The 13,036-nt window shown below is 42.4% G+C and overlaps 1 protein-coding gene and 1 long non-coding RNA gene across 5 annotated transcripts in view; one reads left to right on the top strand and one right to left on the bottom strand.

The window, feature by feature from the left end:
- Positions 1–3,755, bottom strand: part of TXNRD1 (thioredoxin reductase 1) — a 28,101-nt gene extending 24,346 nt beyond the window's left edge. The window contains exons 1-3 of one of the 3 annotated variants that reach the window (XM_052668780.1): positions 3,642–3,755; positions 1,798–2,035; positions 1,637–1,695 (exon numbers count right to left, since the gene is read on the bottom strand). The gene's annotated coding sequence lies outside the window, so the exon portion shown is untranslated. Of the gene's footprint in view, positions 1–1,636; positions 1,696–1,797; positions 2,036–2,792; positions 2,863–3,641 lie in introns of those variants that run through there. The other 2 variants (XM_052668781.1, XM_052668782.1) reach the window with 2 other exon arrangements.
- LOC128073674 (uncharacterized) lies at positions 2,209–4,705 on the top strand. Of its 2 annotated transcripts, none has more exons than XR_008202800.1 (2): positions 2,209–2,552; positions 4,285–4,705. It is a non-coding gene; the product is annotated as an uncharacterized LOC128073674 (long non-coding RNA). The 2 variants fall into 2 exon arrangements; XR_008202801.1 differs by lacking the exon at positions 2,209–2,552 and adding an exon at positions 2,975–3,706.
- Positions 4,706–13,036: the final 8,331 nt, after the last annotated feature.

The raw sequence follows: 13,036 nt of genomic DNA, 5'->3' as shown, positions 1-13,036 counted from the left end.
CATCTGCCCTGGACTTTTCTAATTAGTGGGTTTTCCCCCTTCTGCTACATATATGAGTAGGAAAATAGAACAACCATATGCAACACAGTAACAAACTGCAGTTATCATCCTTACCAATCCAATGAACAGAAAAAATTGAATGAAGAAAACTTCTGAAAACTACATTTTGGTAACATGGCTCTTTGGCTTAACTTTATAGCTAACTTTGAAGCTAAACAGACCACGTGTGATCACTGAAGAGGTTCATTTTTTTTTGGAACAGATACACACTAATACCAGAGAAAAGCAACCACCCAAGTCCTAAAAAGAATTTTGAGAGCTGTATGCCACAAAGAATATCACATTAATCTTCATACACTCTATGTAAAACAATTCTTTGAACTCAATTTGTGAGCTCTTCTCAATCACAACTTCAAACCTTCAGGTCTTTGAAGTTGCTGGCTGTTTCTCAGTGCTTCTCGAACTGCAGACAAGATTTGGAGTGAGCAAACACCACATTCCTCAACTGATGTAAATCAGTGAATTTCAATTAACATCACATTTTAAGTCTAAAAAAGTGAATGAACAAGCCCACACTTGGGCACTTAATATTTCTGTTTGCTATTAGTAAAGTGTTTCTATCTGCCTACTCGGTCAATACTGCCAGAATAGTCATGGTTAACACAATACAAGCGAACATAAAAGTTTTCCCTCTCTTTTCATCTTAACTTCAGCTCTTTGTGCTCAATTTATTCTACAGTTGCCTTCCTCTGGGGTAAAATTAGCCCCTTTCAGTATAAGTGCCAGTGTATCCGTATCAGTAAGAAAAACAAAAAACAAAAACAAAACCAACCCTATCACTTCCCCCAGCTAGAAGTGAAATGCCAGCAGAAGTTCAGACTGTACTTCCGCCTGTAGAAAGTTACATTTATATTTGTCTTTCATAACCCTAGGTAGCATGTTAACAGTAGAAACAAAACCTAGAAAACATCTGCTGTGGTGAAGACATCCAAAAATACCTTGGCTTCCTTCCTCTTCTCTTCCCACTCCGCCACCCCAATATAACCCCACCACTGAATCTAGTCTGCAATCAGTTCTTTTATTCTCACACAGCTATCAGCTGTTTTTCCTACTGCAATCAGAAAAAGACTGAAAAAAGTGCATAGACTGTATAACAACACGCAGTTTCATTTTATTAATATTTAGGGCCATGAAAGTAATAAAACACAGTGTACTTTTCCAAAAGTACACCTTGCCTGCTCAGTGACACTTAAGGACAGTCTCAACTCCCACACAGTCAGAAGACTCAAGTATCAAGAACTGCATCTTTATGATGCGTACAAACACAGAGCATAATGAAACCACAATACCTACTCATGGAGTTTGCTTAGATCATTAACTATATTATTTTTCTTCCTTTAAAGACAAACGCTTTGTATTTTCACATGTGCATTAAGAAGCTTCAGACTTTATTCCATCAGTGGTTCCTTATCGTTTGGTTAGTTTTTCACCAGTTCTTCATACTCATTCTTCATGAAAACATGCTAGAAGTTTAGCTCACACTTCATAGATTACATGCTCCCCTCTGACACCATCTCCCAGAAGCCGGCTCCAAAAAAACTAGACTGACAAGCTCTCATTTAAAGAGGGAACTTACTGGAATCAGAAATGGGATCTCATGCTGAGAACAGATCTCCTGCTTTCATCTCCCAAGAACTATTAAAAAATAAAAATAAAATAATAATAAAAAAATCATTGTAGACTTTTTGTATTAATCTCAAAACTAAATGATAGAGTTTAAAGTGCAAATCCCCCTACCTTTAAAATTGTCTCATGACCTTCTATTTGCTTCTCTTCCACAAAGAAAACTGGTTGTGGTTAATTCACACTGCACTCCTTGCCGTTTCTGCGCGCTTCCCGTGAAATAAAGGATAAAACAAAGTCGCTTCTGGAGGGACGTCCCTTATGTAGGCTGAGCAGTGAAATTGGCCGGGGGAGTGGCCTTTGCGGCTTCATCACTTCCTCAGCAGCAGCCGCCGTCTCAGGGGAGTGTTCCCTAAGGCAACCGATGAGTCATTTGCAACGTTAGGATGACTTGCTATATTTTTGTCTTTAACAAAAATCCCATACGAGAGCTGGCTGGGATTCCAGGATATTCTGCCAATCCAGGAATACACTTGAAACAAAGCAAGGAAATATGACCTGTGCTGGTTAAGCTTGAAACTTCAGCCTAAAAGGAAAGTGGTGATTTTACTTTTGTCACACAGAAAGTGACTTTTTAATGCTGCTGTGCCACTGTTTCCCCACCTCTCCCCTTTTTTTTTTTTTCCTTTTATTTTGTTTATTTTGCCCAATCTAATACACTTTACAAAGGAATTGAATGTTTTGATTCTGCTTTTTCAATTAGTTCCTCTGGGAACTTCAATTTAATATATCATTGGTTTTTTTTTTTTCAGGCAGCCCCCTGCTCCTTCCTCCAGATTATTTCTACCTTGAAATCTTCTAAATAAGTGTTTTCAAGAGTCTGGAACAGACCTGTGCCTGCTCACTGGTCACATCTGATTTACGACCAGGTAAGGGTAAAATGTGTTAGAAGCAAGAAAAAAAAAAAAAAACATTTGATTTGACACAAAAAAAGAAATCTGATGGATGACTGGAAGCCACTATCAGCTCTGCTTTTCTCCACATGCCTCTGGGTTACGCTAAGCCTAAGTTCCAAGAAATGGGTCAGAACACGCTTGTTTGTGCTTGACCACACACATGCTTTGTACGGCGCAGTCATCATTAATTAGCAAACTGACACGTGTGCATACCTGGACAGACAGCCATCCTGAGCGTGCATGCATCCTTTGGGCAGGGAGACCACAGATCTGCAAAGCATTCATCCAAACACACATACACACAAACGCTGTCCCTGAAAACCGAACAGTACTGTTGTCTCAGTTGTCCTCTGCAACTTGGAGATAAAAGTCCTCCAGCTGATGTTGGCAAAGGAGTCAGAGATCCACAAAGAGCAGTTGTTATGCAATAGTTAATAGTAATATTAGTGATGGATAACTCTTGGCTTATTTTAGCCTGAAGAAAGAATCTGGGAGTTCACGTGTGTATACACACATACTTGAGAAAAACAAGAGCATGGGTTTGAACAGCGGTCACAGCCTGCACAAAGGAGGGCTTTTTTTGCCCAATACATTATCAAAGCTGCAGTCCTGTGGCTTCCTAAAGCAACTGAAGTCTTACATTTTATTCTTACAACAAGTTTAAACAGTCTCAGGAATGTTCATGTAAAACTACATCTTAAATCAGATAAAAATCAAGTAGTTAGACAACAAAGGCATTTATATAAGCAACACTATCTTCAGGTAGATCTCTGCTAAAGGTTCACAGCTTTAGCAATACCCAAACCCATAACCTCTGGCAGGATCTTGAAAGCCTTCTGGCTGCAGGTTGTTAGGCCAGGGGCCTCTCCCTGTCTAGTCTGGGCAATCTGCCACAGACAGAATGACAAAGCAAAAAATGCTTTGTATCATGTGCTCGCACTCCATAAGATTCCATCCATTAATGGCATCCATTAATGGCAATTACCATAACCCCCTGCTGGCAAATCGATACTTTCCTGGAATCAGTTTGCATGTACCGTCTCTCAGACTAAGGCTGCTCACCTGGATCAGTGAGCTGCTCCAAGCAGTCCTCAGAGATGCAACACTCAGGACAGCTCTCTTTGCTGGTAAGCATCAATATTCACTTTAGCTGCTACAGGAAGATCCAGCCAGGCTCCAAACCTGCACTTCCTTCTCAGCAACTTTCGATAGCCCCAGTCTAGGCGGCGACTATCACACGCCACCTCCCTGCTACTGCCAAGCACTCCTTCACGTGGGGTGAACAGAGCCAACAAACTGTCACAAGAGGATAAGGCTCTTCCACCAGGCTGATTTTAGTTCCTCTTGATGAAATACCCTGTGTGCGTACTTAGCACCAGTGCCCTGAACCAGGAGAAAAGAACACATGGATGGTTTTTGACTCACAGGAGGTATACCACCAGTAGCACAGCTGGTACAGAGGAGATGGTGTATCCACACTAACTAGTGCAGAGGAAGAGCAGGCAGTAAGATCTCTCTCACCAGTGTCGAGCTGCCAGATTTGCTCAGGAGACTGTTAAATCAGCAGAGAAAACAACTTTTTAGCATTTACTTGAATCCATTTCTGAAGCAGACTACATTATCAGGCCTCGCTGCCACTTGTGCAGAGAAAAAAAAAAAAAAAGGAATAACTGTGGTGTTTTAAATTCATATCCTTCCTTATCAGGACAGAGCTTCCTCATGCACCAAAGTCCACGCTGGTCCTGAGGCCTGGCCTCTGAACTTTAGACCCAGGTAACTCCTGGCAGGGGTGTGTGAAAAAAGGCATGGCTGCTTTCAGAGGCCTTGACCACGGGGGCAGCTGGCAAGCCCTGCAGAACAACCTGTTTATGAGCAGAAATGCTCCAGGATAAGAACTGCCTTGTTCTGCAGAAGAACACACCAAGGGATCGAATCATACAGCGTGGGATATGCAAGCTCCAGCCCTTAGCTGCTCACCAGGAAGGGGCTGAAGGCTCTGCAAGGCAAAGGTGTGTTCTGATTTAGTTTGGTTCCATATGCCACACAGCAAGACATTATTAAAAGGAAAGAACTCCGCAATGTTTTTGTGACAAAATAATATAATTAAAAAATAGCTGTCTTCAGTAGTTTGGAAGATGCCTCTAATTACGTAGTGCTTATAAACAGGCTTGTGACTTGCCTTACAGTTTGTCCTCAGGCATCTGAGGAATGCTAAGTATTTCATGTGATGATGAAGGTTTATCTTATGCGTCTGCTTTTTGGTGGAGAAAGTTTCAGGTTTTCCTTCTCCTGTTTATGCTTAAATCATAGAATCATAGAGCCATTAAGGTTGGAAAAAACCACTAAGATCATCTAGTCCAACCATCAACCCTTCTCCACCATGCCCACTAACCAGATTGTTGCTGCCCTTCGAACACTGGTCACCACCTCCCCACTTGCATAAGCTCAGATACTTGGAAGCAATGGGCAACCATTACATTATCCAGGTTACAACCATAAACGAGTGCTGAGAGGCTGTCCTGCTATCAGCTGAACTAACAGCACTGGGAAGGAATGGAAACGCGGGACAGAAGGTACGAAAGGATGAAAACCTATAAAGCTTGCCTTACCCCAGAGGAATCACAATGCACCCATGCTTTCGAGACATTCAGGATCAGTGGGTGAGAAATTAAAAAATGATACATAGAAGCTTTTTCTTGTTGAGTCAATCACGTAAGTGAAATCCTCAGCTTACCTCACGCTTTGATTTTTTACTGTGACAGACAGCAGCCTTACAGCTAATTGAGCAGATGTGTCAGGGCCCGCATACAAGGCTGCATACGCTTTGCTCTGGTGATTCTGGCTCCAACCAGGGCTACCTTTGACAGGGTAAACTAGCAGCCTGTGGCTATTCACATTCCTTCCAAGGGCTGACTCAGCACCTGACTGCCCTGCCAGAGGATGCTGAAAGATAGCTTAGAGGTGCATTCAACTCATCTGAGCACTGCCAAAGTCTGATCCCACAATAAGCCAGGAATGTTAAGACAGTCCCACCTGACATTATTTATATACTCAGAATTCAGTGCTCGCTGACAAGCAGTGTAATCACATCAGAGATACTGACATCTGATGAGTGCTACTACTGAAGGCTAGCATATACAAACCTCAGAATCCTGCTGCCTGTGTATAAGACCAAGATCTATGTTACACCCAAATGTAATGCCTCTAGCTTTTTCTCTGAAATTACCTTTAAGTATGTGGAAAGCACAAGTGATCACTCCACAGAAATTACACAGTTCAAGACCTCTACTTTCCACCCTAAATGTTAAATATTAACAAATAAGCAAACCACATCAGTGCAGCTTTCACGCCTACATGCATTAGCAGAAGCTTGCAAAAGCTGCATATCCATGGATTCTAATTTTAACCTGCAAGGAAAATATTCCACAGCAAGTGGCAAACAAAAAGGTTTCACCAACATCACGACAACATAGACCTTCCCTTGGGCTGAAGGTCTTTTGTGTAGGTTTTGGTTTTTTTTTCCCCTCAGAAGAATTCCACTACCTGCATACGTAAGCATTGAGGAAGGAAAAAGGGAGAAAAGACTGAACTGTGCACTCTGCCTTGCTTATCTGTTCACTCTAGTTCAAGTGAAAACCAAAGAACTTCCAGGTATTTGAATAGCTCTCTCACCTGCAGAGTACATAAGCAGTAGCAGACTGAACAGTGACATCACCTCCAGCCTTTTTCTTTGTTCATGGGTCTATTTTGTTACCTACTGGCCTCCCCTGCCTGCACTGTTCATGTAACACAAAGCAACGACATATATGTAAGCCTAGAAAACAGCTCCTCTCCTGCTTGTGACTTACTTGAAACATTGCTGAAATATCTATGCAATGACTCTGATTTCTTGGCTTTATGTCAAGAAAACTTTAACCTCAGAGAGATTCGCTTCCTTACATAACTGTATTTTTGCTTTGCAACCGCTGGCTATTGATTGATCTGGATATCAGACCCAACCCAGCTCCGACATCATCAAAAGACTGAGCTGTGTGACCTGGCCCAATGATGTTCTTCTGTGTGCTCATTTCCTTGATCTTCCTAAGGTCAAGAACAAACAAGAACAGGGCATTTTGTACAAAGCTGTGTTATGACTCACTCTTAAAAGCCCAAACCACCAAGCTTCATTACTGACAAACATGAAGCTCATTTTCCTGAGGAATCTGAGTCTTAGCTATGTTATCACTTGTATCTCTCAATATGCTATTTTAAAGTGCTTCTGTTCCACTGGTATTCTTCTTAACCTGCTTTTCATATCTAAAAGCCTAAGACATCTTCTATTTAAATAAAGCCTAGCTTGAATGTGATCACCATCAAACAATGTGGAATAACACAACTTTGATGTAATACAAGCGGGGTACATGAACAGAAACTGGGGCTTTTCTTTGTCTCAGATTTCTGTTAATTAATACTCTAGTCTTAGTGTTACTGCAAAATACTTATCTTTATGAAAGCATAAATTCTTTTTTTTTCATTAATATTTGAGCAGGGAAAAAAAAAAAAAAAAAAAAAGGACATTTAAAAGCATTTTCCTAAGTGGGAAAGCATGTAAATATAAATTTTCTTCAGAGAGCTTTTCAGCTTGTTAAGTTCTCTAAGCCAAAGGAGAAAACATCATTTCCCAGCAATCAAATGCAATTAACATATGAAAAAGGTAGAAAATAACAGCTTCACAGCTCTGTTTTCTCAAAGGACAAGAAAAGTGTACTAAGAAATTGTAAACAAACCCATCCACAGCAGAGTAGGAATTACAAACCCAAGACAAGCCACTGAAGATACACTGGCAGAGGGATGATGAATGCCACACCAAACAAAATCATCTTCAAGTGACATCTCTCCCAGGGCCCAATTCAACACTCCATTCATCTCTGGAAAGCCCTCACTCAAATGAGTGCCCAAAGTGACAAAATTCTCCCCTTTCAGCTCCATTTTCTTATGAGAGTCTGGAGACTGACTCAACAAAAGCCTTCAGTCTGAGAAGTCTTAGGAGATATGTACTTGCTATAAAAATGAAGGAACTTGAAAGCCCACTCCACCACGATCCAGGCTTTCACACAGCCTTTCCCATCAGTTCTCACACCACCAAAGCCTGTAGCAATATAAGGCAATTGCTACTTGTCCTAGAAAGTCTTCAGCCTTCTTATGTAACTGTTTACAGCAAACCATATAGGATTTAGTGAGGTTGCTCTAGTTAGCATTAATAAGGATGTTTTCCATGAGTATAACATCACATGTTAACCTCAAATATTTCTGGAGCACCTACAATGCAAACTATTGCCTGAAACAGAGCAAGCTGAATAAACTAAACAGAAGTAAACTTCAGACTCTCTCTTCCTCAGCAAAAAGGCAAGTAATGCTCAGTTAATTACCTATCTTTGCACTTGCCTCTTCCATTCTATTTAATTGTGAGCAAAATTAATTATGTCATGAAAAACAAAGCTTCTCTGGCTTTGGAACTGTAGTAAAACCTGTAAGATCTCATATACAGATTTATTTACAGTCTTCATGGAAAACATAACCTTGTAGCAACAACAATTTTTACCATGCAGTTTTACCTATTCCATTTGAAAGTCACTGTTGGATTTACACATGGTAGTACAGTACTTCGTCTAATCCAAATCAAAAGAAAGAAGGCTAATTTTTGGTGTGACTACCCGTGGGCACATCATCCCCCTGCCATACCGGCTCACCCTTCCTTTGAGACAACCTGAAATAACTGAGCTTCCTTTTTTTTTTTCTTGTCATTCCTGTGGTCAACTCAAACCTTCGTCTACTACAAACTGTGATTAATGCTCTCGTGCTAGAGGAGGAAGAACCACCAGCCATGCTTTAACAAGTGTGAGACCTGAGGCACAGGGAGGTGAAACAGTGTCAGTGGGATTTGAAATGGAGTCTCCTGGTACTGTACCACCATTAGGCCATACTGCTGCCAGCCATGCCTTTATTGTCTCTATCACAATGAAGTCATTTATTCATTCTCACATTCCTCTTTCTAGCTAGGCTTACATTTGAGTCACATAGAACATTTAAAAAAAAAAAAAAAAAAGGAAAACATCTCACCCAGAATCTTATTTCTTTCTTTGTGCTGAACAAGTCAACGTTAAAAGGGAACAAGGTTGAAAGAAAACAAGGTTTTCAAGGTTTTCTTTTTCCCAGAACGTAAAAGAAGTTTAATGTTGGTACCACATTGTGAAAAGTAGTTAAGCTTGAATGTTTGAGATACTTTTTTGGTTTTAATCCAAGCAGGACTATTTTAAGAGGGGGAGAACGTGTTTATTTTAGGCCTGAGAAATCAGTTTTTCAGCCTTGAGAAACAGAAGAATTTAGGTGTAACCACTGATTCCTGCTTCTAGCAGCTCAGCAAAGTTTCAGCAGTTGTACAAGCTAATCAAAACACCCTATCCCTGCAGATCACTGCCCTCCAACTTCCTTGCTATGGAACTAATACCACACATCTGAGGCATACAGATTCAGACAAAAGTCTAACTGGAAATGGTTGTGAAAGATGGGTGGAAAACAACAAACAGTTCACTTTTGTGAAGTGAGACACAGTGTAGAGAAATGTGCTTGCTTTGTGTCAGGCTATGCATGCAGTGGTGGAGTTGAGGAAGTAGAGAACTTCCTTACTGCCACAGCTGGGACACTGTGCCAAATAATACTTTCTTCTCTGAGTAATTACCTCTACACATCAAACTGGCATGCTTGCTATTGCAGAACATGAAATAGGAGGACATCTCGGTTTACTACTAAAAACCATTTCTAAATTCTTAGGATTCTTAGGACTACACTATAACAGGCTCCTATTGTTTTCTATCCCACACCAAGTAGTAAAACCAATGTGTGAAAGTGACACATGCCATTAAAAGGGAAACAAAATCTAATCTTCAGACACCTGGTTAAGATTCTAATAGCAGGAAACAGAACTGCAAAGGGAGGAAGTATGCAAATAGAAGTGCTTGGTCAGATAGCACTGGGACAGCCAACAATAGCAGGGATCACAGGGGGTTTAACATAGATGAGCCCAACTACAGTATCAATATAAGGTGTAGGGGCTACATGCAGGAATGACAACATGGTAAGGAAAGCAACATCTGTGAGCTTTCTGAAAAAAAAAAAAGGAAAGAAAACCAAGCTGAAGGTGAGGAAACATCCAATATTCTGAGCAGATTCTCTTCTTAGAGAAGTCTTCTGTCTTCCTGGCATGAAGGTGAAGAACATCACCAGGAAACTACCTACCCTGGGGTACAGCTGACAGACCACAACCCCTTACTGCTTTTCCATATAAGTAGAGATGATGCAGCTACACATGAGTCAAGGGCAATCAAAACGGATTTCAGGGCCTTGGGATGATGGCTAAAGGAATTGAATGTTCAGATCATCTTTTTTTCCTCTGCCTCCTGTATTGTGTAAGGACACAGACAAACAACAAAGGATCACTTCTTCTTATCACTTAGGCTTTGTGGCTGATGCTGTCACCAGAACTTGTTGGGTTTTTTTCTGACAATTATCCTACATGGTACCGAGTTTGTGGGCACCAGATGAGGTTAGCCTTTCTCAAAGGAGAACGGTCCTCGAGGAAAAGCTAGCGGGGTTCATTGGAAGGGCTTTAAACTAGGTGTGAAGGGGGACAGGGGATATAGTGAGCCTTCCTGTGATAAGGTGTGGGGATGGCATAGTTGTATTAGAGGAACAGGATGCTGGCAGAGGCCTCAAAGGACCCGCTGCCTTGAGATGTGCTTCCAACACTTCAGCATGTACAAAACTCTATGATGATGAAGCAGCGACTGCTGGAGCAACAGGAGAAGGCAATGGGAAATACCCAGAAGGAACTAAGGAGTTCCTTTAACTTTAAGAAAGTGACAAGACCAGCTGCCCAGCTGAAGTGCCTCTACACCAATAAACACAGCCTGGGAAACAAACAGGAGGAGCTGGATGCTACTGTGCTGCTTGGAAACCATAATATAGTTGCCCCCATCAAAACCTGATGGGATGATTCCCATGACAGGAGTGTGGCTATCAATGGCTGCAAACTGTTCAGAAGTGACAAGTGAGGAAGGAGCGGTGGGAATGTTGCTATCTACACTGGGAAAGGAATGGAATGTGAAGAGCTGTCCCTAAAGAACAGAACAAGTTGAAAGCCTACGGGTGACAGAGACCGAGGAAGCAAAGGGAGCCTTGTGACTGGTGACTACTACAGGCTGCCAGATCAGTCAGAGCCTATCAGTGAGGCCTTCTACCTCCAGCTACAGGAAGAGTCATGATCACAAGCGCTTGTCCTTCTGGGGAACTTCAACCACACAGACATCTGCTGGAAAAGTAGCACAGCTAGCTGTAGACAATCCAGGAGGCTCCTGGAATGCACTGAAGATAACTTCCTGAGTCAAGTAATTGATGGCCTCACCAGAGGGATACAATACTGGACCTATGGCTCACCAATGTAAATGAACTGATTGGTGACATCAGAATTGGAACCAGCCTGAGCTATGGTGATCATACTATCATTGAGTTCATACTCCAGAGGGACATGAGACAGGTGAAAAGTAAGATTAGGGAGCTAAACTTAAGGAAAGCCAAGCTAATTTTCCACTCTTCGCTTCACTCTTTGGCTGGGGATGCCAAAAAGAACAAGAAAGGCTTCAATGGGTCCTTCAACCACAAAAGGAAAACTCCAGGAAGGCACACTCCCCCTACTGAGTGATGTAGGCAGGCTGGTAACAACAGACAAGAAGAAGACTGAGTTACTTAACTTTTTTTGGCCTTAGTCTTCCTTGATAACTGCTCATCACACAGCCCTCAAATGTCTGGTTTGGTGGGAAGCAATGCTTCTCCTACTGTAAGCAAAGATCAGGTGTATGACCGCCTGAGGAACATCCACAAGCCTACAGGTCCTGATGAGATGCACCCCAGGAGTTGACTGATGTAGTTGTCAAGTGTATAATCCATGGATATCAAGATGTTACAATCACAAAATAAACAAGAGAGTTAAGTGAAGTAGACTGTGATAACAAGAGAGAATAAATGGAAGGCTTACCCTTATGCTGGGCTCACCACAAAACACCAGAAGGAGGGATCTCCAGATGAGATCCTTCCCCACTGGTAGCCAGCTCTTAAGTGTATCTAGGAGGGGTGCAGCCTGGCTCCACTCCTTCCTGCAGCACAGGTGAATTGCCTTCAGCTGTGCTCCTCTGGCTGACTCATGGCTCGCCTCAGGTGATCAATCAGAGGTTCAGGCCGTGACTCAGCAGTTCCCCTACACCAAACCACTCTCTACGATATTTGAAAAGTTGTGGCAATCAGGTGAAGCCCCTGATAACTGGAATAGAGGCAACATTGCACCCATTTTTACAAACAGTAAAAAGGATGACCCTGGGAATAACCAACCTATCAGTTACCCGTCCACACCACAGATCATGGAGCAGATCCTCCTGGAAGCTATGCTAAGGCACATGGAAGGGAAGGAGAAAGGGGAGAACCAGCATGGCTTCATCAAGGGCAAATCCTGCTTGACCAACCTAGTGGCCTTCTGTGATGGTGTAACTGCATCAGTGGATAAGGGAAGAGCCACTGATGTCACCTATCTGGACCACAGTAAGGCGTTTGACACAGTACTCCACAACATCCTTCTCTCTGAATTGGGAAGATATGGATTTGATGGGTGGACTTTTCAATGGATAAAGAACTGGCTGCAGGATTGAGTCCAGAGAGTGGTGGTCAATGGCTCAATGTCTGGACGGAGATCAGTAATGAGTGGTGACTCCCAGGGGTTGGTGCTGGGGCTGATATTAGTATCTTCATCAATTCCATCAACAGTGGAGTTGAGTGCACCCTCAGCAAGTTTGCTGATGATACCAAGCTGTGGTGCACTTGACACACCAGAGGAATGGGATGCCATCCAGAGAGACCTAGACAGGCTTGAGCAGTGAGCCCACGTGAACCTCATGAGGTTCAACAAAACCAAGTGCTAGGTCTTGCACCTGGGTTGAGGCAACTCCCATTACCAATACAAACTGGGGGATGAAAGGATTGAGCACAGCCATGCTGAAAAAGTCTTGGGGGTACTGGTGGATGGCAAGCTGGACATAAGCCAGCAATGTGCCCTCACACCCCAGAAAGCCAACCATATCTTGGGCTGCATGAAAGAAGAAGTCCTGAAAACAGAGAATCCAGAATGGACTGGAAAAAAGACAACCAGTACATTGTGAAGGACAAGTACTGCTCCCATTCACAGCAGAAGTCAAAGGAGTGGCCTAACTGTAAACCAGGGCAGAAGGAAGCAAACGAGCAGGCATGACATCACCTCCAGGAGGCAAGTCTTCCCCACAGAGTGCAATGACATCTATTATTGTGACACCCGTGCAGTTCACATGCAAATCATGTGGTTGAAACTTTGCAGGAAATACCACAAAAATAAATAAATA

This window comes from Tympanuchus pallidicinctus, unplaced genomic scaffold (genome assembly GCF_026119805.1).
Source record: "Tympanuchus pallidicinctus isolate F22 unplaced genomic scaffold, pur_lepc_1.0 scaffold8, whole genome shotgun sequence".
Classification (NCBI taxonomy): domain Eukaryota; kingdom Metazoa; phylum Chordata; class Aves; order Galliformes; family Phasianidae; genus Tympanuchus; species Tympanuchus pallidicinctus.
This window is presented reverse-complemented; position numbering and strand designations above follow the sequence as displayed.